Raw genomic sequence first — 25,608 nt, forward strand, 5'->3', positions numbered from 1 at the left:
ATCGTAATAATTGTGATGATGATGACGACGACGACGACGAACAAAGTTGGCAAACTTTTGTTTGGCCATCGACCATGTGTGGAACATATTAAAAATTAAGTCAACCAAGTAAAAGAGCAGCAACAACAACACCCAGCAGCGCCATTATGTTGACAGAAGGGTGTTGGTTTCATTAAGTGCTGTTAGTCTCCATATATTGGATTTATTTTCCGAAAGAGAAAATCTAATAATTTGGATATGGATATTCCCGTTTATTGCATGGAATATTTGTTTTACGTAAATAATTGGGTCATATTATTTTGGGTATATTAGCCATTTGATTATTAGGGGAACGATATTAGTTCAGATAGCAAATATTTTGCGGTATTTTTCAAAATATGTACACTCATAAGGTGGAAATTTCCGTGAGTCATTAAAGTTTATTTACCATGACTATTCATGGCGGAGGATTCTTATAAAACTTAGGTTACAAACTACGTTGATTAAAATGTCTGACAAACGAAGTCCCCATAACATTTCCTTTTATTATCTAATTTGCGTATTAGTTATCTATATATTATTGAAGAGCCGTCTAACGTATGATTAAGATTAATCATACGTTAGATGGCTCTTCAATGCCCATGGCAATTTGTATACATTTTTGTATTATGCAATCATACCCAAATTCATTCCTCAAGCTGATTTCATTATTTGCAAAATAAATATATCATTGCAAATATTTCCACAATGCCAATATGCTCAAAATAAATATCTGGCGTTAAAAATGGAAAGCAGAACAGGTAAGGAGAAGAGGAGGACGACGAAGTGGGTCAACAAAAACCACCCACTAGTCTTGAAAATAAATAAATTTCTCTTCACACAATACTGCAATCAAAAGCAGAAAAAAAAAACTCAATTTCTATACAAATAACATTGGTCCTGAGTGTATACCTGACACCTTCTAGTTTTCATTTTGGGGTTTCTCGTGGTTAAAGATGATACCTATGAAAACAACGTCGAAACCATTTTTGCCTGAACAATGGCCAGGCCTAGGTTGCATCTGCATACTGCCGTCGTGGTTCCAATAAAATGCAAACAATTCAGCAACCACTTCACGTGTCAACATTTGTTTACCACCAAATTCTTTGGTGGTGGTAGTAGTGGTGCCGCAGCATCATTGCTACTGTGCTCGCTTGTACACCACTGGCTTCATTTCCTGTTTGTGTGTTTTTTTTGTTGCTTCTCCGACTTGGAGTTGAACAACAACAGTTCATGGGTTGATGTGGTTTTACAACCACAATACTAAGGTCAGCTGAATTGCTTGGAACGTTCCTTCTCCCCTTTCCCGTTGTTAACATCTTCGACATTGGCGACAACCAAACGATGACAACTTTGTCATCAACAGAATACCTATGTTCTTTGTATATACATATGTATGTAGATCTATGTATGGGTGCTGCAGTAAATTGTGATATTTGCTCCATTGCAAATTGAAAGTTTTCAGAGAAGTAAGGTGCTTCGGTATCTAGAAAAATAGATTTAGCAGAAAGGGAACGTTCTGAAATTCCATTAAATAATCGAAATAATTCCTCTAGAAGTATTTTAAGAAAATTGTTTCCTAAAGTTTTAAATGTCGTATTTAAAATATTCCTAAATAATTCACAATTATAAGGGCGATAGTCCATCAAAAATATTCTTAAAATTCAAAATCTATGTTATGACAGCCATAAAAATATTCTTCGCAAATCCACAATTTAAAAGTCAAAAACAAGTAAATTTCTTGTAAGTCCTTTGATTAAAAATCGGGGAATCCTAAAAATGCAATTTGTTATGTTGCCTACGGTAACTATTCTGATAGTCCGACCATATGATAGCCTACACCACTATGATATTTAGTAGTGTTTCCTTAACAAAAGAATTTATTTCAAGTAGATCATACCACCTATCAACATTTGGTTTTAGAGCAGTTATAATTTGCTACAGAGTTAATGATATAACTTCGAGAAGGATTAAATAAAAAAATATATATCGGAGCCGAGTTGCACAAAATGGAAACGTACGTTCCGAAATTCACTCCATTTGGGCTGATATTAGCCATTATTTGCACAAGAAACCTGAAATGGATTAAGGATATATATGGGAGCAAAACAAAGCAGAGTTAATTTGGCAAAAGTGTTTCCGAGCTTTATAAGATATGTAGTATTAAATATAATTGTTGTCGAATGCATACTACGAATGTGAGGAAATTGAATACTAAATTAGGTGCAACATATATATGCGAGCTACAGCTATATCTGAACCGATTTTCTCCGAATTCGATATACGTGCTTCTAGACTGAATTCGGTTGGAAGTACCAAAATTCAGGACTTTTGGAAAGGTATTGGTCATTTGGTTACCGAAACAATTAATGGAAATTAACCCGAATATGGTTGAATATATATATGGGACCTATATCAAAATCTGAACCGAACTTGATAAAATTTGGCAGAGGTATTGCCCAGCTCTATAAGATATCTGGTTCCAAATATAATTGTTGTCGAATGCATACTAAGAATGTGAGGGACTTAAATACTAAATCAGGTGAAACATATATATGGGAGCTACAGCTATATCTCAACCGGTTTTCTCCGAATTGATTCTACTCGCTTCTAGGCTGAATTCGGTGGTACATACCACAATTCCGGTCATTTAGACTTATATTAGCCATTTAGTGCACAATTAACCCGAAATTGGTTGAAGATATATGTGGGAGCTATATCTAAATCTGAACCGACCTTGATAAAATTTGGCAGAGGTATTTCTGGGCTGTATCTGATAATATCATTGTTGTCAAATGCATATTACGAATGTGAGGGACTTGAATACTAAATCAGGTGAAACATATACCACGACGTGATAGGTACCACAATTCAGGTCATTTAGACTTATATTAGCCATTTGATGCACAATTAACCCGAAATCCGTTGAAGATATATGGGAGCTATATCTAAATCTTAACCGATCTTGATAAAATTTGGCAGATTTATTTCTGGGCTGTATCCGACAACTGGTACCAAGTATAATTGTTGTCGAATGCATATTACGAATTTGAGGGACTTAAATACCAAATCAGGTGAAACACATATATGGGAGCTACAGCTATATATGAACCGATTTTCACCAAATCTGACGTACTTGCTTCTATACTGAATTCGGTGGTATGTTTCAAAATTCAGGTCATTTGCACTTATTATTTGGTGCACAATTAACCCGAAATCGATTGAATATATATGGAAGTTATATCTAAATCTGAACCGACCTTGATAAAATTTGGCAGAGGTATTTCTGGGCTGTATCTGATAACTGGTACCAAATATCATTGTTGTCAAATGCATATTACGAATGTGAGGAACTTAAATACCAAATCAGGTGAAACATATGTATGCGAGCTATAGTTATATCTTAACCGATTTTCACCAAATCTGACATACTTGCTTCTATACTGAATTCGGTGGTATGTACCACAATTCAGGTCATTTAGACTTATATTAGCCATTTGGTGAACCCGAAATCGGTTGAAGATATATGGGAGCTATATCTAAATCTAAACCGATCTTGATAAAATTTGGCAGAGTTATTTCTGGGTTGTATCTGATAACTGGTACCAAATATAATTGTTGTCGAATGCATATTACGAATGTGAGGGACTTAAATACCAAATCAGGTGAAACATATATATGCGAGCTATAGCTATATCTCAACCGGTTTTCTCCGAATTGAATGTATTTGCTTCAAAACTTAATTCGGTGGGATGTACCAAAATACAGGTAATTTGGACTTATATTAGCCATTTGGTGCACAATTAACCGAAATCGGTTAATAAATCACATCCGATTATCACCAATTTCAATATGGTTCGTCCTTGGGCCAAACAAATACTCTTTTGCAAAATTTCATCTCATCGGATAATAAATGCTACCTACCTACCTTTTCACAAGAATACATGGACGGACGGATTGACTGACATGCATAAATTGAAAGTAATTCTATGAAGATCCTCAAAAGTAACTATGTGTCTATCTCGCTTCCTTCTCCATGTTACAAACAAATGCACAAAGAAGTAATACCCTCACCACTATTAATCCAAAAACACACATATATATATATATATATATATATATATATATATATATATATATAGATATAGATATATATATATATATATATATATATATATATATATATATATATATATATATATATATATATATATATATATATATATTAATAATATATAATAATTTAGTTGGAATATTAGGAAATTTGAAGACATATTTTATAATGATGGTGCTTAACCTAAATAAAGTGGGCGGTGCTGTATATGGTCGCATAAAGACAATTTTAAAAAACCAGTGGTACAACCAATTACGAACTGGAAATACCGAATTTTTAAAAATCCGCTAGAAAATATGGCTTTTATCGTCGAAATTCCGAACATCTGAAGTATGAAGGACTAAGATAAACGTGGAAGTTTTGACAATGTCCTGTCTCCCGAGGTAGATGAAATACGAAATTTAAAACAATGTTGTGCAAAAGTGAGGCTAAAATCATCAAAATTTCGGGAGGTACCATAATATGGGGGATATACGAAAACGTCATCAATATATATTTAAATAAAATACCCTTCTTTCCATGGTGTAAGACAAAAAAAAAATATTCTTTAACGATTACAATCTAGATGGCCCTAAAAATGCTTCTTTGTAAATTTACGATAATAGGCCAGATGATCCCTTTAAATGTCATTAAAAATCGAAGATTATAGCAATGATGACTTTTCAAATAATTGTCTCTCAAAAACACACGTTGATATTCGAAAAATAGTGTCGAAATCTAACTTCACAGTTACCCTTCAATAGCAGAAACTTGTGTAGATCCCCTCGTAGTTCTAAATTCACCTATCACGTCGTGTACAAACATATTTTCCACACACAAATGGTGGGTATGTTTGTAAAAAGTTCCACTATATTTGCTATGAGATGCTGCCGCTGTGGTCGTATTTGTCTATCTCGCGTTTTGCTTAAAATATGGAACATGCCGATTGAATGTTGGCCTATTTATTCAGCTTACGTTGTTTACATACGCTGCTGTTTTTTTTCGCCAACTTTACTATACATGTTCGTTCATACGTTGTTTTTATTTTTTTTTCGCCAACATCTTCCATAAACTTTCTTTCGAGTGCATGCTGCTATTATGATTTTGTTCCCAATTTTTCATAGACATCTGATATATTTGTACATGGGTACTATACGAAAAATGTACGTTGCCATCATTTTTTTTAGGTTTTTGTACAGGTAAATTGCTATGGAGTAGTAGATGTATGAAGGCTATTCAAAAGAAAAGTTCAAAATCTATGCTGGTAGTTTGAGGAATGGAGCAGCAACAGCGGATACTGCCGCTGATGCTGTTTGGTTGCGTCTACTTGAGGATTAAACAGAGTGTGTTTCATCCGAATCGGAATGCTGGGAATGGGATGCAGACTCCCTTCCTCCCTCCCACCATTGATATGCTGTTGTTTTGCATTTCCACAAGGGTTTGATTTGGCTTGGCTTTGTTTATTTGTAGTTGAGATTATTTGTTTGCCATTATGGTTTATTGGAAAATTCATGACTGTGTGTGTGTGTGTCTGCACTTCAATTTCATAGAATTCTCAATTTCTTTTCTATTCACTGTTCTAATGACATGAGTTATTATCGAATCTACAGTGAAATTATGGAGCTTCCAACGATTTCCCATTCTTTTTCATTGTCTAGATTAGCGTTGAGTGTACTTTAGATGTCAATGGGATCCAATGGAGTAATTGAATTATAAATGCATTAAAATTATTATATAATATGCAATTTTTTGCACTATGAAGGTTATTCCGTCTAAATTCTTCTTTTTATACTCTACACCACATAGTGGTAAGGGTATTATGTCTTTGTGCATTTGTTTGTAACAGGCAAATGGAAACGAGGTAGACCCATAGTTCCTTTTTATGATCTGCATAGAATCACATTCTGAGTCGATTTATGCATGTCCGTCCGTCTGTCCGTCTATCCATGTATTTTTGTAAACAAAGTACAGTTCGCATTTATTTCCCTATCCAGATGAAATTTTGCACAAATCATTTGTTTGGCCCAAGGACTAACCCTATTGAAATTGGAGATAATCGGTCAAAATTTAGATATACCTCCCATATATATCTTCGTCCAATTTACTTTTTATTGTGCACCAAACGTGTAATATCAGCCCGAATTGTATGGAATTTTGCACATACAACCAAATTAGACCTGAAAATAAGTATGCCAAATTTGATCGAAATCGGTTTAGATATAGGTATAGCTCCCATATATATCCAATTTGTTATTTTTGTCCTCCGCAGCCGTAATATGCACTTTGTAACAACAATATTTGGGGAAATATATCAAATTCAGCTCAGAAATACCTTTGCTAAATTTCATCGAGATCGTTTCAGATTTGGATATAGCTCCCATATATAACTTTGTCCGATGTAACCTATATTGTGCACCAAACGTCTAATATTTGTCTAAATGGAATGGAATTTGGCACTTACGGCCGAATTGAGTCTAGAAGCTAGTATGTCAAATTTGGTGAAGATCGGTTCAGATACAGCTATAGCTTCCATATATATTGTTCATCCGATTTGTTGTATTTGTTACCCACAGCCGTAATATGCACTCCGTAACAACGATATTCAGGGAAATATATCAAATACAGCTCAGAAATATCTTTGCCAAATTTTATCGAGATCGGTTCGGATTTGGATATAGCTTCTATATATATCTTTATCCGATTTCAAATTAATTGTGCACCAAATGGGCAATACAAGTCCGAATTTAAAATATACAAATACTTCGTCATAACTTTAAATTATAATTATAGTCATAGCGCGTATGATTGAATTCTCCCATAAAATCTTTTAATTATTATGCGGAGCTCTATGGCACGTAGCGCCGCCCTGTTGAAACCACATCTCCTCCGGATCAATGTCATCCATATTTTTAAACAAAAAATCATTGATCATGGTGCGGTAACGATCTCCATTGATCATAACGCGAGCTCCGGCCTCATTTTTTAAGAAATATTGTCCGATGATGCCACCAGCGTGAAAACCGCACCATACGGTACATTTTTCTGGATGTAATGGAGTCTGTAGGGTCTCTTGTCGATTGGTGTCACTCCATATGCTGCAATTTTGCTTATTAACAAAACCGTTAAGCCAAAAATGCGCCTCATCGCTGAACACAATGTTGCGATAAAAAAACGGGTCATTTGCCAACTATTCTAGAGCCTGATTTTCAAAGAAAATTTGCATAATTTCGTAACGTTGTTCAAGCGTGACTCTATTCATAATAATTTGTCAGAGTATACTGATACAAATAAAAAAGTTTCATTAAAATTTAATTTTTTGTGTTACTTTTTACAATTTAAAGTTCTATCTAGCTTAAAAAACACCCTTTATATGGAACTACAGGGTTGCCCATATTCGATGGACCAATCTGAACATCCCAAAAACGCCGTTCTCAGCAGGGCATGGCTCGGTCCACTTTACAACGGATTATTCGCATTGATTTGCATTTGTTCCCGTACAAAATTCAATTGACGCAAAGAATGTTGCCTGCGGACAAGCCTCGTCGATTGGAATGGGCCCAAAGAGACATCGAAATGGCCGAAGATGACGAGCAATTTTGGAACAAAATTATCATGTCCGATGAAGCCCATTTCACACTGAATGGGACCGTAAATAAGCAAAATTGCGGTTTTTACGCCACTGAAAATCCTCAGGAGATTCAAGAAGTGCCTCTTCATGACGAAAAAGTCACAGTTTGGTGCGGCGTTAGTGCGAAAACGGTCATTGGGCCGTTTTTCTTCCAAAATGAAAATGGCCATGCTGTTACCATCAATCAGGAGCGTTATCGCGACATGATGACCAATTTTGTGATGCCAATTACTCGTCGAAAGCGTATGAGGCATTTCTGGTTTCAACAATACGGCGCTCCACCGCACACAAGTCGCATAACAATCGATTTTCTAAAGAATTTGTTTCCGGGCCGTTTGATGTCGAAAAGTGGTGATTTGGACTGGCCACCACGTTCGCCCGATTTTACGCCGCCTAACTTCTTCTTGTGGGGATATTTGACAAGCCAAGGACCGTAGAAGAGCTCAAGGACAACATTCGTGAAGAAATAGCCGCTATTCCGGCCGAAATGTTGGCAAAAACGATGGAAAATGCAGCAAAAAGGGCACAATACGCCATTAACGCCAGAGGCGGCCATTTGAGAGATATCATATTCAAAAATTGATGTAAACAAATCTACTTGGAACAAATTAAATGATTAACATTGCCAACCGCCAAATTTTTTTTCCCAATACTATTCGGCATTTATTCTGATACCACTGTCGATTAATACGAGCGGAGAGCGACCATCGGCTGTTATGGTGGCTAACACCATCACCACAGCCGGCGCTTGAGTTCTGGTGGCCAACCGAAGGTGCACATTTTCAGCTGACCTCTTTGGCAAGTAAACACGATCATTTTGTTTGTTTACAAACTGCTATACAACGAATGTTTTCTCATCGGAGGAAATCAATTTCGGCAGTTCACCACTTCTGGCAAAGCGAAGCAACTTTTAGCTCTTTTGATTCTATTTTCTTTCTGTTGCGGTGTAAGTTCTTGCACTTCTTGAAATCTCAATGGCTTGGGGTAAGCTCATTTTTCAATATTTGCCGAATGGAACGAATGTTTTCTCATCGGTGAAAACTAAATTCGGCAATTCACCACTTTCGGCCAAGCGAAGCATCTCTTTAGCTCTTTTGAGTCAATTTCTTTATGTTGCGGTGTTCCTGCACTGTTTTTGAATTTCAATGGCTCGGGATAAGCTCCTTTTTCAATATTTGCCGAATGGTATGCGGTATGTTTAGCTCTCGAGCCATTTTTCGGCCACTGCGACGCGGGTTTCGATCAAGTCGCTTCTTTTTCGAACTTTTCGAACCATTTCTACTGATGTTGCTGTTTTCTTCCGTCCACTTCCTTGACGTCGGGCTACGCTACCGGTATCACGGTAACGAGCGATGGTACGAGACACAAAAGATTTATTCACATTTAAATGCTGAAGTGCTCTAACGATAGCCACTTGTTGTTTCCAGCCAAATATAAGGAAATCACACTATGACGTTTGATTTCCATCACGAATAACTTCTTTTTTCTGGAAAATTATCTTCAAAATGCTTTTGTATGCTTGTAAACAATGTGATGAGCTGTCACTGGAATAATTTTAACAGCTGTGGATTAGCGGCTTAGAAATTACAGCAGTCCGAAGTTGGTTGCAGTTTTTTCATCTCACCCTGTATGATTTCATATTTCAGTCCTTTGAAAGTCATGACATGCATTCTAAAGCATTACGAGAGATCACATGCAGCAGAAGTAAATACATCCCTCAATTTTAGTGAGATATTGCTCGCATATTATTTCAATCCGATTTCAACGTTCAACAGCTCTAAAGCCGTAATACGCCTTTAATAACATAAATGTGTAATCACGGGTATAGTGATGCAGGTAGGACGTATAAACACTAACTGAGTCCAGTAATATACATATGTCATAAACATAAGACTTTTATTGCGTTCAATTTGGTCCTTATCCTCTAAGATGGTTTTACAAACCAAAACACTATTCTCCACAAATGATTTCTGCAAAAGACAGATGCGAAACTTACCTCTACAGTAGAAAAAAACTCTATCCCTCAAGAAAATAATTTACTGACAAACAACTGTCCTGGAAGAAAAATTAAGAAAAAATAAAATTTTAGTTTCTTTATTTTTGGTTCGAAAAACTTTTGTAAATTCTGTAAAGAAAGGTGTATTTATTTGGGTACGTGTGCGTGTGTGTGTAGGTGCAGGTGAATGCGTGAGTATTTGAGTGTTTGTATTTTTCACAACTGCAGGCCATATCCTTGTACCCACAGTCATACACACACACACGAACACTCAAAGCAAACTTTTAACTATAGATTTGGATGTGGGTTGAGTGGTGTTTTGTTGGCATGAACATTTGGTCGGACCAAACAATACGTGCTTGAGTGAGTTTCATAAAATTAAACAAAAATTTATGTTTACCCACAGAGCAAAGTTGCAGCAGCACCAGCACCAGCAACAACATCAACAACGACGATGACGACGACGAAATACAACACCAGTAACCAAGGAACTCTGTATTCAGCCAAATAACCAGGCAACCAACCAACCTATGAACTATTTCAATACGGAAAAGAGACTTGCAAAACCTCAATACTGAAAGCGGTTGGTATTGCAATAAAAATTCAGACTCTCTTGCCGTGTATCCATCCATTTCACTTCAAAATATATGCCCTACAATTGTTGTTATTATACCCTACACCACAAGGTGGTCAGGGTATTATGTCTTTGTGCATTTGTTTGTAACAGGCAAAAGGAAACGAGATAGACCCATAGTTCCTGTTGATGATCTGCATAGAATCACATTCTGAGTCGATTTATGCATGTCGGTCCGTCCGTCTGTCCATGTATTTTTGTAAACAAAGTACAGTTTGCAATTATTGCCCGATCCAGATGAAATTGTGCACAAATCATTTGTATTGAAATTGGAGATAATCGGTCAAAATTTAGATATAGCTCCCATATATATCTTCGTCCGATTTGCTTTTTATTGTGCACCAAACTTGTAATATCAGCCCGAATAGTATGGAATTTTGCACATACAACCAAATTAGGCCTGGAAATAAATATGCCAAATTTGATCGAAATCGGTTCAGATATAGTTATAGCTTCCATATATATTGTTCATCCGATTTGTTATTTTTGTACTTCGCAGCCGTAATATGCACTCTGTTACAACAATATTTGGGGAAATATATCAAATACAGCCCAGAAATGCATGTGCCAAATTTTATCGATATCGGTTCAGATTTGGATATAGCTCCCATATATAATTTCGTCCGATTTAACTTATATTGTGCACCAAACGTCTAATATTTGTCCAAATGGGATGGAATTTGGCACTTACGACCGAATTGAGTCTAGAAGCTAGTATGTCAAATTTGGTGAAGATCGGTTCAGATATAGCTATAGCTTCCATATATATTGTTCATCCGATTTGTTATATTTGTTACCCACAGCCGTAATATGAACTCCGTAACAACGATATTCACGGAAATATATCAAATACAGCTCAGAAATATCTTTGCGAAATTTTATCTAGATCGGTTCCGATTTGGATATAGCTCCCATATATATCTTTATCCGATTTCAAATTAATTGTGCACCAAATGGGCAATACATGTCCGAATTTAAAAGATACAAATGCTTCGGCATATTTAGTCCTTTGAACTTTAAATTATAATTATAATCATAGCGTGTATGATTGAATTCTCCCATAAAAACTTTTAATTTAATATAGTGGTGTAGGGTATCAAAAAGTCTGCCCCGCCCGACTTTAAGGCTTTCTTTACTGGTTTTTGTTGTTGCAGTAGTATACCTAACATTTGCACCAAGAATTACCGGATGTGGGCCTAAGCTTGGAAAACGGAAACATAATTCAAACTTTAAGAACCACCAAATACATACAAACATACATATTGAAGTTGTTGGTCTTTTGTGCGGGGCGTTCAAATGAAAGCGCCAAACAGGCCATAGTGCCGTCCGTCGTTGATTTTTTGTTGTTATCGTGGCAGAGTACTTCCACAAAAATATATAATTTTTGCTTAGTTGTGAGAAAGAGTTATCCTCCCGTTTGTACACAATTCCATTTCCGTGCGAAAGTTCGACTGGCCGCGCGCCCCTCAGCTTTCATTGACAATATATTTGGTTGTAAAATACTTGTACTTTCGTTATTCAACATATGCCTCAACATACACACTCATACATCCATAGAAAATGTCTTTGATGTGAAGAACTTGGAGCGAAAAACGCTTCTTCCCTACGTCAAAGTTTTTGCAAAGCTAACCAAAAAGGTATTTAATAAGAAAACTTATTTTTCAAAAACCTTGTGAATCGCCAAAAGAAATAATTTCTTAGAATTACCAAAAACTGCATTGCATTTAGCATCGTCGAATAATATATACCGTACATTGTGGGGAAAATATCCAAGTTAGAGGTTGGTCTTTGCAAACTCTACACCACAAAGTTATAAGGGTATTATGTGTTTGTGCATTTGTTTGAAACATGGAGAAGGAAGCGAGATAGACCCACAGTTACTTTTGAGGATCTTTCTTAGAATCACTTTCTGTATCGATTTACGCATGTCAATCAGGTCGCATTTTTTATCTGATTGAGGACGAACCCTAGTGAAATTGGTGATAATCGTTTAAGATTTGGATATAGCTTCCATGTATATCCTCAACCGATTTCGGATTAATTGTGCACCAAATAGCCAATATCAGACCACATGACCTGAATTTTGGCATATCCAACCGAATTTATTATAGAAACAAACAGAATATTAAATTTGGTGAAAATCCGTTCAGATATAGCTACAGCTCCCATATATACAGGGTGAGATAAAAAGACTGCAACAAAGTCAAACACCATAATTTTTACTTTTTTATACCCTGTTGAATGAAAGCAAAAATGTCGGAAATAGCATAAAATTTTAGAATAAGTTTAGATTTGTTCGAATTGGTCACCTTTGCCAATGAAACCGTCACACATTGCCTGAATACTGCTCTGCTGTATTTTGGCCCATTCCCGGCGAAGCGTTTGCTTGAGGTGATCGACACTTTGGTATTTTTTAGTGCCAACCTTGCTTTCCAAAATACTCCAGACACAATAGTCCAAAGGATTGGTATCCGGAGATTTTGGTGATCACTGTGCGCTGGAAATGAAGCGAGGATCGTCATTTTGCAATAATTCTTGGGTGGCGCGTACTGAGTGCGATGCTGCTGAGACCTGTTGGAATATCCAAGATCTGCGGACAAAATGCTTGAGTGCCCAAGGATTTAATACACCCCAGAATATTTTTGCGATAATATTCGGCATTTATTCTGATGCCACGGTCGATTAATACGAGGGGAAAGCAACCATCGGCTGTTATGGCGGCCCACACCATCACCATGGCCTGCGCTTGAGTTCTGGTGACCAACCGAGGGTGTACATTTTCAGCTGACCTCTTTTGCGATAATATTCGGCATTTATTCTGATGCCACGGTCGATTAATACGAGGGGAAAGCAACCCTCGGCTGTTATGGCGGCCCACACCATCACCATGGCCTGCGCTTGAGTTCTGGTGACCAACCGAGGGTGCACATTTTTAGCTGACCTCTTTGACAAGTAAACACAATCATTTTGTTTGTTTACAAACTGCGGGGCAAGGAATGTTTTCTCATCGGAGAAAACCAAATTCGGCAGTTCATCACTTTTGGCCAAGCGAAGCAATTCTTCGGCTCTTTTGAGTCTATTGTCTTTCTGTGGCCACTTTTGGCATTTCAATGGCTTTACCCCGAGCTCATTTTTCAATATCTGCAGAATGGAATATTGCAATATGTTACCCCGAGCTCATTTTTCAATATCTGCAGAATGGAATATTGCAATATGTTCAGTTCACGAGCCATTTTTCGGCCACTACGACGCGGGTTTCGATCAAGTCGCTTCTTTACTTTTCGAACCATTTCTGCTGATGTTGCTGTTTTCTTCCGTCCACTTCCTTGATGTCGGGCTCGCTACCAGTATCACGGCAACGAGCGATGGTACGAGACACAAAAGATTTATTCACATTTAAATGTTGGAGTGCTCTAACCATAGCCACTTGAGGTTTTTCAGCCAAATATAAATAAATTACACTATCACGCTTCAATTCCATCACGAATAACTTTTTTCAGGAATGAAGCGAGGAACCCCATTTTGTAACCATTCTTGGGTGCCGCGTGCTGAGTGCGATGGTGCTGAGTCCTGTTGGAATGTCCAAGGTCTGCGGCCAAAATGTTTGCGTGCCCAAGGCTTTAATACACCGCCCAGAATATTTTCCCAATACTATTCGGCATTTATTCTGATGCCACGGTCGATTAATACCAGCGGAGAGCGACCATCGGATGTTATTGCGGCTCAAACCATCACCATGGCCGGCGCTTGAGTTCTGGTGGCCAACCGAAGGTACACATTTTCAGCTGACCTCTTTGGCAAGTAAACACGATCATTTTGTTTGTTTACAAACTGCTGGACAACAAATGTTTTCTCATTGGAGGAAATCAATTTCGGCAGTACACCACTTCCGGCTTTGCTCCGAGCTCATTTGCCGAATGGAATATTGCGATATGTTCCGGTCACGAGCCATTTTTCGGTCACTACGACGCGTAGCGGGTTTCGATCAAGTCGCTTCTTTTTTTCGAACCATTTCTGCTGATGTTGCTGTTTTCTCCACTTCCACTTCCTTGACATCGGGCTCGCTACCAGTATCACGGTAACGAGTGATGGTACGAGACACAAAAGATTTATTCACATTTGAATGCAGGAGTGCTCTAACGATAGCCACTTGAGGTGTTCCAGCCAAATATAAAGAAATCATATTATCACGCTTGAATTCTATTACGAATAACTTTTTTTCTGGAAAATTCTCACCAAAATGCTTTTGTACGCTTGTAGACAATATAATGAGCTGTCACTAGAATAGTTTTAACATCTGTCGGATGAGTGGCTTAGAAATGACAGCAGTCTGAAGTTGGTTGCAGTTTTTTCATCTCACCCTGTATGCAAGAATTTTTCTATAAATGTGGATCTTTTTTAAGTTATTTGGCAAACGTCTTGACAAACCTATTGGATATTCTTCTCTACTGCACGGATGCATAACTAGGCCATTCTTCACAAGAAACAAGTTAGTTATTATTCACAATTCTTGGAGAAAATATTCGCATGCTTTCGTTCTCCTCGGTGTTCATAGCAACTGAAATGTTGAAATTATAGCCATAGGCTGTTCTTGTACTGTTCAGTTTCATTTCTTCACTCAGCTTCTGTGCCATGGCGAAAAGTGTCGAAACAAAACTATTGAAATTAGGTTGAGTTCTTGAGATTTGCAAAAGGACATGTTAACTTACACATGTACATGGATTTAGAAATATTAGAATGCTGGTTCGTATGCGTCTATCGTTGCGTCTGTCCGTACATAAATGTGTAGAGTTTATGAAAAATTACTCTTGAACAGATTTCATTTTGCGGAAAGTTTTTAGCAAATTTCCTTATTTACCACAAGCTTCTAATAAGCAATTCGAAGAAGAACTGTTGTGTAAGGAAGCACTTTACACAGGACAATTAGAAACTACGAGGGTGTGTTAGACATTCGAGAGAATAATTTTTAAATAAAATTAAATTTTTAAGTTTTTGGTGATAACTGTACCCAGCCGAATACACCACGTCCCATAAATTAAATATATCTCAACTATCTCTCGATTATTTTATCTTGCATAGTCCACAACACACACAAACACACATGTTCTGACAGTTGCCCACGTTATTGTTGTTGCCATCTAAGCTCTTAACATATACGCCCGCAGCTAGACCAGAAGCCAACACTTCATAAATGTATAAATCATTAACTAAGAAAATGTTCTTTATAATTTTATTCTAACCGCAATTTTGCTTTGAGTAATACAATTTTCTTCACTTTGTGAAGGTTGTTGTTGCTGTTCAGAGAAGGAAGGAAGGTTAAGAAGACACGCACACACACACACACTCCCCGAGAAACACATGTACTCACTTGGATATGTTTGTTCACAATGCAGGTCATTATGTTGATGTAATTAAAAATATTTGTGGCATTTTATAAACAATTTTAGCTAAATCACATAAACAAATCGAATGATTTTCAACAAGGAGTTGGAAAAAAATGGCAACTAAGTGCCAAGGAAATTAGGATGCAATTGTTATTGGTTTTTGAAAACAGCAAAATATGTAAAGGATTTATGTCTGGTGGTTAAATTTAAATATTTTATTGATGTGATGAGATTGTGGTAGAGAATATGTAGTTGTTATGGTTTGACATCTTACTGCTGATGGGAAATTTAAAGTGGATAGTAGATTAGAATCCGAAAAGCGTTCTATACCCTCAGCTATATGGCTACAAAAGGGGATATATCATTATACCCTACACAACAAGGTGGTCAGGGTCTTATCTCTTTGTGCATTTGTTTGTAACAGGCAAAAGGAAATGAGATAGACCCATAGTTCCTTTTGATGATCTGCATAGAATCACATTCTGAGTCGATTTATGCATGTCCGTCCGTCCGTCTGTCCGTCCGTCTGTCCATGTATTTTTGTAAACAAAGCACAGGACGCATTTATTGTCCGATTCAGACGAAATTTTGCACATAGTATTTGTTTAGTCCAAGGACGAACCCTATTGAAATTGGAGATAATCGGTCAAAATTTAGATATAGCTCTCATGTATATCTTCATCCGATTTGCCTTTTATTGTGCACCAAACGTGTAATATCAGCCTGAATTGTATGGAACTTTGCATATACACCCAAATTAGGCCTGAAAATAAGTATGCCAAATTTGATCGGAATCGGTTCAGATATAGCTATAGCTCCCATATATATTGTTCACCCGATTTGTTATTTTTGTCCTCCGCAGCCGTAATATGCACTCTGCAACAACAATATTTGGGGAAATATATCAATTACAGCTCAGAAATATATTTGCTAAGTTTTATCGAGATCGGTTCAGATTTGGATATAGCTCCCATATATATCTTTATCCGATTTCAAATTAATTGTGCACCAAATGGGCAATACAATTCCGAATTTAAATGATATAAATACTTCGGCATATTTAGTCCTTTGAATTTTAAATTATAAGTATAATCATAGCGTGTATGATTGAATTCTCCCATAAAAACTATTAATTGTTATGTGGAGCTCTACTAAATTAGCAAAGTGGTGTAGGGTATCATAAATTCGGCCCCGCCCGACTTTAAGACTTTCTTTACTGGTTTTATGAGTCCAAAATGTCGAAAATGCATTGAAAAAAAGGTTTTAAACCCTAGATCTCTTTGGACGAATTCCTTTTCAATACATTTTGAGACGATCGGACTAGGCTCGCCTCTTTATAGCCTGTGAGCACGACAATCCTCTACGTAATATTTTTTCAAATCTTAATCGAGTTCGGAGATGGGCAACTCAATTACCAAAGAGGTCAGCTCAAAATGTGCAACTTCGGTTGGCCACCAGAACTCAAGCGCCGGCCATGGCGATGGCGTGGGCTGCCGATGGTCGCTCTCCGCTCATATTAAAGGGCCGTGGCATCAGAATAAATGCAGAATATTATCGCGAAAATATTCTGGAGGAGTATTAAAGCCTTGGGCACGCAAACATTTTGACCGCAGACCTTGGACATTCCAACAGGACTCAGCACCATCGTTACAAAATGAGATTCCTCGCTTCATTTCCAGCGCATAATGGCCACCAAAATATCCGGATACCAATCCGTTGGACTATTGTGTCTTGAGTATTTTGGAATGCAAGGTTGGCACTAAAAAATACCAATCGATCACCTCAAGCAAGCGCTTCGCCGGGAATGGGCCAAAATACCGCAGAGCATTATTCGGGCAGCGTTTGACGGTTTCATTGGCAGTTTGAAGGCCATAATTCGTGCCAAAGGTGATCAATTCGAAAAAATCTAAACTAATTCTAAAATATGATGCTATATTTTTGCTTTCATTCAATAAAATGTACCAATTATGACCTCTGACTTTGTTGCAGTTTTTTTCATTTCACCCGGTATAGGCACCCGTTTTGGTATGGCCTCATACAACTGTCTCACTCACTTTATGGTTTTTTGATAAGTTTAACTGCATTATCCAAACGATATTACTGGTATTTGTAGTTTAAAGTGGAACACGCTTGAATTCAGTTACTTTTATATAAAAATGTTCCCTTTATCCAAAGGTGACGGCTATCAAAATTTCCGCCCGGCCGAACTTATGTTTTTTACTTGTTTTTGTCTTGTTTTTAATTTGATTGGTTCTTAGAAATCAATATTTTTTTTTGTATTCTGTTTAGCTAATAATTTTACCACTGTTCTCTGTATGTTGTCTTTTTTATTTTTAGATATCTAGTCCTTTCTTGGTCAAGCGGTAAGTAAAAACTTTTGATTTCCATATTATTACGTAAATATAACAATTAATTCAAGTACTTGGAAAATTAGATATTTCACTCAATTTTTCGTGACATTTATCTAAGTCTTAATACTTCTTCTGTGTGTTTGGGACAATGATATCAGTGCCCTCATATGGAATTTCACATGTAGGTTTTATTCTTTAAAAAAGTTAAAACATTATCTAAAAATCCATACCCTCAACTTCTCAGTATTTTCATAACCAAATAGAATGAGTTCATATTTTTCTGGCATTTTTTTTTCTTCTTCATATATGCATTTCTGGTATGTGCATTGTAAAAATATTTCCTAACTTTGCAAGTGCATACATATACGTACATACATACATACATACATAGAAATAAACAAACATTTCAATTCATTTTTCTCTATGCACTTCAATATTGGGTTTTTATGCAGCGTCAAAATATTTTTTGCATAGTTGGTCGATGGGAGCAAAAAAAATCGCACATAGGATGGACCACAAGATCTCTTCCCAGTTCGGTTCACATTGGCAGACTCACCATTGCATACCGAAAACAAAAATCTGAAAAACTAAAATGTTTGGCATACCTAACAATTTCATAATTACCCAGAGAAAGAGTCCAAGAATTTCCTAGAATTCTAGACATGCTATGATGTAGATATGGTTTCCTTTGTTTTTTGGTTTGCTTGTTTGTTTGTATTCAGTTCATGTGGTTGTTTTTTGTGTGCATTTTTCTTGTTAGAAATATTTCATGAACTATTGATACAGATGGGTTCGAAGAAATGGGAAAACTGAAAGACAATGACATTTTAATAAACAAATATGAGTCATCGATGATATATACTTCGGAAGTAAGGGGGTTTAATAATTTCCAAGGAAATGAGGCTTTGAAGGATTAGGCCGACTGGGAAATGCGCTACAATAAATATCGTATCCGGATTAATATGGGAGTCCAGATTTCGAGGGTATTGGCCGCATTTTTCAACCGATTTCGCTGGGAAGACTTTGTTGTATTTTCTTCGGAGGCTGATATTTTGGTGCGTGGTGTGCCCGACTACCAAGAAGTTACCCAATATTTGAGGTTAACTCCCAAGTCCAAGTCCCAAACTGATTTAGCATGGTTGTGGCAAATTCTAATTGAAGGTTATGGTAGTCAGTATCCCCTTGGCCTATGGATATTTATCAATACAGGGTGAGATAAAAGAGCTGCAACAAAGTCAAACGCCATAATTTTTATTTTTTTTTTTTTAAATTTTATTGGAGGTCCAAGGTAAGCATGCCCAAGGCTTTAATACACCCTCCAGAATATTTTCGCGATAATATTCGGCATTTATTCTGATGCCACAGTCGATTAATACGAGCGGAGAGCGTCCATCGGCTGTTATGGCGGCACACACCCTCACCATGGCCGATGCTTGAGTTTCGGTGGTCAACCGAAGATACACATTTTCAGCTGACCTCTTTGGCAAGTAAACACGATAATGTTGTTTGTTTACAAACTGCTGGACAACGAACGTTATCTCATCGGAGAAAACCAAATTCGGCAGTTTACCACTTTTGGCCAAGCGAGGCAACTCTTTAGCTCTTTTGAGTCTATTTTTTTTTTCTGTTGCGGTGTAAGTTCTTGCATTTTTCAATGGCTTTACCTCGAGCTCATTTTTCAATATTTGCCGAGTGGAATATTGCGATATGCTCAGCTCACGAGCCATTTTTCGGCCACTGCGACGCGGATTTCGATCAAGTCGCTTCTTTACTTTTCGAACCATTTCTACTGATGTTGCTGTTTTCTTCCGTCCACTTCCTTGACGTCGGGATACGCTACCAGTATCACGGTAACGAGCGATGGTACGAAACATAAAAGATTTATTCAGATTATTTAAATGCTGAAGTGCTCTAACGATAGCCAATTGTGGTTTTCCAGCCAAATATAAAGAAATCACGAATAACTTTTTTTTTCAGGAAAATTCTAACCAAAATGGTTTTGTACGCTTGTAAACGATATAATGCTCTGTCACTGGAATAATTTTAACAAATGTCGGACGAGTGGCTTAGAAATGACAGCAGTCTGAAGTTGGCTGCAGTTTTTTCATTTCACCCTGTATATAGCCAGGAAATGTTTGAAAACCATGTTTGAATTCTATTTTAGTCTGTTGAAAACAAATTCTCGAGTTTGGGCTAAATCATGCAACACACCTGTGAAACAGAAAAATTGAGGATAAGGATGAATTAGAATTGAATCTATGTCTGCAATTGATATCCAGGTGTTTCCCTTTCCCACCATTGGAAACTGTTCAGAATATATGGCTGAAGTTTAGATTATTTTTTGGATTTTCACACAAATTAAATGTAGGTTGGTATTTCGGGATCACTTTGGGTACTTAAAATCCTCAAAAAAAAAAAAAAAAAAAAAAACAATGTGGTATATTATGTACAGCCATGCTGCGGTTCCTTCCGATTTTCGATATTTTGAAAGGTTTTGGCCCCAGTTTGCAGCCAAATCAGATGTAATTTGACATTTAAGGGTTTCAGTGGGAAGTTTAAATTTTCCCAACAAATTTAGGGAATTTGGCTATAGCCGATATGATAATCAATCAAGTGTGGAGGGTGTATAAAGTACAGCCAAGCTGAGCTTAACATCATATATATTTTTTTCTATGTTGTTTCTACATTGACATTTGTTGCAGTAGCTTAGTCATCGAGAAGTCGAGAATGCCAACCAATGCAATATGTGTAAATTCAAAATAGTTACATAACTGTGTTACTGCCTAGTTCTCATGAGTTGTCTATGGACTATTACTTATTTGCTGTCAGCTTTCAATGTATTTGTGTCCCCAGCGCAGGCTGCTACTTTGTTATTTACTCACACATGGGGAAGTTATTGGTAAATACCAATTCTTTTAATTGTCTTGTTTCCATAAATCAAACGGATGGATTTCCTCTGAAGTTATCTACTATGTTTGGTTTTTTACTGCTACTCCAAACAATATCCCTTTGTGGTCTCCAGGAATTTTTTATTGCAAAATGCTAGATCATCAAAGCTATTATAGTTGTAACATGGAAATTGGTTACTGCTCCACCTGGGCTCTCCTTATGTTTCCAGGATGCTCATGAATTCCCTGCATACATACATACATACATATTCCCTCTAAAGTGAAATTGTCTAATAATTGTCTTCGAAACAATTGGTCTTGTCCAGGAGGCTATACTCCTGTTTCAATTTTTTATTGTCCTCCCATCGTTATATTCTTTTCGAACAATGCAATATACCATTGTTTCCTTTGGTCCTTTTTTTCTATAATTTATTTACAAGAATATTCAATTAAATCAAGTGTTACAATTCTTTGTTTATTTAAGGTGTTTATTTTACATTGCATTGCTTTGTTGTATTTGACATCCCAGTCCAGAATTTCCACAATACCATTTGGTTTTAATAAAAAATGTAAAATATTTGTTTATGTTTTATTTAAAATTAGAGCAATTGATTGGATTGTTTTGTAATTGAGCATTGCGTGCGGGACAGTAATGGGTTTGAGAATAGCCAAAAAAAGAAGATAGTTTAAATACTGGAGCTAAAAACTACTACATGGTATTATATTACTGAACATTACTATATTCGATATTCGGTGAAGTGAAGTGACAATTCTGAAATTGATATTTAGAGTACTGATGGTATCATTTTTGAGATATGGAGGAGGTTTTGAAAATGTGCACCATAATTGTACAAAAGTACTAAATAATACTAAATTTGATATTGGTTGAAGAAATAGAGCTGAAATCCTGAAATTTGATACAGATGTTACGGTTCGTGTCTCTGGTCAAAATAGGGAGGTGGTTTTGGAAATGTGAACTATAATTTGGTAATGGGAGAAATTACAGATTTGAAATCCTAAAATTTAATATTAAGGTTGCTCTTGGGATATAGAAATTGCGTACTTCAACTGTACGAAAATCAGTAAATCTCACTAAATTGGATATTGTAATTTTGATATGGATGTCACTGTTGGTGTCTGTAATTGAAAAAGATGTGCGTACTACGATTACTCGACAAGTACTAAATGTGCCGTAGAGTGAATGGATAGACTTGAATCCTGAAATCTGATATTGAGGGAACTGTTTTTATATCCTACACCACAAGATCAAAATTAAGATATAGCTCCCATATATATCTTCGTCCGATTTGCCTTATATTGTGCACCAAACGTGTAATATTAACCCAAATAGTATGGAATTTTGCACATACGACCAAACTAGACCATTGCCAAATGACCATGCCAAATTTGATCGAAATCGGTTCAGATATAGATATAGCTCCCATATATATTTTTAATTTGATTTTTTATTTTTTGTCGTCCGCAGCCGTAATATGTACTCTGTAGTAACGGTATTTGGGGAAATATATTAAATACAGCTCAGAAATACCTTTGTCAAATTTTATCGAGATTGGTTCAGATTTGGATAAAGCTCCCATATATATATTTTTATCTGATCTCATGTTAATTGTGCCTGAATTGAAAAGGCATAAATGCCTCGGCAAATTTAGTAGAAATCTATTCAGAGGGGGATATTCCTCTCATATATTACTTCCTTTGGACTTTAAATTATAACTATAATCATAGTTGGTATGATTTAATTCTCACAAATGCCCCATAAAAACTTTTATTTGCTATGCGAAGCTCTAAAGAAAATCCTTTTCTTTAAAGATAAAGAAAATCCTAAATATTTAAGAACTATTATCAAACTGTTGCATCTGAAAAGTTAGTACGATGTATGAAATTTTTTTTTGGAAAATTTGTTCAAGAAATAATGAACAAATTTTAAATTTTCGGTATTTAACATTAGACCTATAGATGTGTAGAAATATTGAGATTTATAAAAACCGTTATGGCAGATATAAGTATTTAAAAATGCCACCCCTTAAGGGGGAGGTACCTCAATAAGTGAACGATTTCATTCAATTTCTCACCTGATCTAGGGCTGATTCAATTATGTGCAAAGATGTAACGAATGCGAAAAAGGTTATCCAACCCCTTTTCTTTTTTACAAAGTAAATTATTTTCTTTAAATGTTTGGCCCTTTATTTGTGGGAGGTACGGGAACGAGTAACCCGATTTTATCAATCTCCATCTAACATCCATAAAAACAAGTTAAAAAGTATCGGTTCGCTAAGAGATGTGTACCCTCAGCTTATTGTTCGTTTATTTAAATATATTTTGATTTATTACGATTATTCAAACTGTTAACCCTTTATGGGGGAAGGTTTCAAAAGTGTATGCCATTTTTGTCCATTTTGTATCTGACCTATGTCTGCATAAATGTGTCAGATTTGGACTATATCGACTACTTAATTCGGCTTTACATGATATACGTTATAATTTCTGGAAATATTGAGATGAGCAAAATTTATAAAAAAAATCATAATTTATGAATAATTGTTGATCAAAATTTATATTTTTGGGGAAGTATCAGAAGGTGTGAGCCGATGAATTCTATATTGTCATTACATCTCTGGTTACCAAATTTTTAAAGAATCGATGACTTGTTTCGCAAATAATGCGAGATATAAGTACAGGGTTGTCCATATTCGACGGACCCATCTGGCAAAGCCATAACTTTTGACAGAGAAGTCACATCGCTTAATGACATACCGCGTTTGAAGCGTCAGTCCAAGCAGATTTTTACCAGGAAACAATACACGCCACGCGAAATAGTTGAAATTTACATTCAACAGAAGAAGTGAATTATGAAAACTCAACGTGCTTTTGAAACATTAAAAAATGTGAGAAATGCGCCTTCTAAGAACACCATTAAGCGTTTATACGAAAAATTTTCGACTGGTAAGGCTCTTTCTAATCCGAAAAGGCCATATAAAAGTCGACCAAGGCGATCGGCCGAGAATATCGCTGCCGTACGAGCCAGTGTTGAGAGGTCCCCAAGAACGTCCCAAAAACGCCGTTATCAGCAGTTGGGCATGGCTCGGTCCACTTTACAACGGATTATTCACATTGATTTGCATTTGTTCCCGTACAAAATTCAATTGACGCAAAGAATGTTGCCTGCGGACAAGCCTCGTCGATTGGAATGGGCCCAAAGAGTCATGGGTCCGTCGAATATGGACAACCCTGTATTGAAAATTGTTACCCTTTGTGGGGAGGTACAAGCGGAGTGCCGCGGATCTTGTGTCATTAGAAAAATTGTATGTGTGTCGGAGGTAGCAGAAGGAGTAGACTTATATATTACATCTTCACGCCAGATTTGTATCAGTAGAAATAATTGGATGTGTGAAGTTTGAAGAGAATAGGATGACTAATTTGCGAGATATAATTATTCAATAGCAGGACCCGTTGTGGATGAGGTGCCAGAAGGAGTATCTTCACCACTGATTATGTGTTGATAGAAATATTGGAGTGTGCAGAAGATTGAAAATAATCGGATACATATTTCGTTCTATACGGAAAATTTTGAAAATGTTGACTTTTTGTGGAGAGGTACCAAAAAGAGTGGATCCATATTGTCCATCTCCGAACTCGATATATGTTTGACCCCTTGTGTGGGAGGTACTTGATGGAGTGGGTCGCTATTGTCTATTTTCGCACCGGGCATAGCACTAATACAGATATTGGAATTTGTAAAACTTGACTAAAATTGGATGATCCCTTTTTGTTCCATACGAAAAATTTGGAAAATGTTGAATTTTTGTGGGGAGGTACCAAAAAGAGTGGACCGATGTTGTCCATCTCCGAACTCGATATATGTTTGAGAGCAATATTACAGCCAGCCAGAAAGACAGACGGACGGACAACCCTAGATCGACTCCAAATATCCTGAAAAGGTCCAGAGAGACCAGGTCTACGTCTTCGTATAGACCTCAATATAATTGCTATATTCGGTGCTTTAAGGATTTTAAAAGAATTTTCAGCGGATTTTATTTTATTTATTATTTTTTTTGAAATTCTAAATTTCTAAATTCGTTCCAAATGGTGGAGGGTATTTATACACATTTTTTCACTTCTTAAAATTTAACAACATCGACGTACGGACATACAAAAGATATTTTTAGATTTTAATTAAGACATAGAAGAATTTATTAGAATGCAACCAGGCGGGTTTGCTCGAAAAAAAAAAAAAAAACAAATAACCAAAACAATTCACAGCCTTAGGCTGAATTTAAAAATATAAAAAATTCATGTGGAAAATATGCTACGTTGTTGGTTTCGACAAAATTATGCTACGTTGGAAAATATGCTACGTTGTTGGTTTCGACAAAATTTAGTCCTATTCCAAACAATGCTATGTCGAACGAACATGACTAAGATAATTCTTAAGATAACTTCACTGTGAAATGTAAGTCAAGATGAATGTGCAACTTGAGCAGCTGCCATATGGTTGACGACGTCATTGTTGTGGTTGGTTATCTGCCTGCCCTGCAGCCAATGTTGTTGTTTTTGTTAGAAAGTTGCAGTTCAGCAGCTAACAATAATCTAAACAA

General features: G+C 36.5%; 1 protein-coding gene across 1 annotated transcript in view; it reads right to left on the reverse strand.

Moving 5' to 3' along the window:
* The window catches only part of LOC101899868 (serine-rich adhesin for platelets), a 236,121-nt gene extending 226,332 nt beyond the window's left edge, over positions 1 to 9,789 (reverse strand). Inside the window, exon 1 of the mRNA XM_059127918.1 lies at positions 9,736 to 9,789. The gene's annotated coding sequence lies outside the window, so the exon portion shown is untranslated. The remainder of the gene's footprint in view (positions 1 to 9,735) is intronic.
* Positions 9,790 to 25,608: the final 15,819 nt, after the last annotated feature.

Source organism: Musca domestica, unplaced genomic scaffold (genome assembly GCF_030504385.1).
Source record: "Musca domestica strain aabys unplaced genomic scaffold, Musca_domestica.polishedcontigs.V.1.1 49, whole genome shotgun sequence".
NCBI classification, from domain to species: Eukaryota; Metazoa; Arthropoda; class Insecta; order Diptera; family Muscidae; genus Musca; species Musca domestica.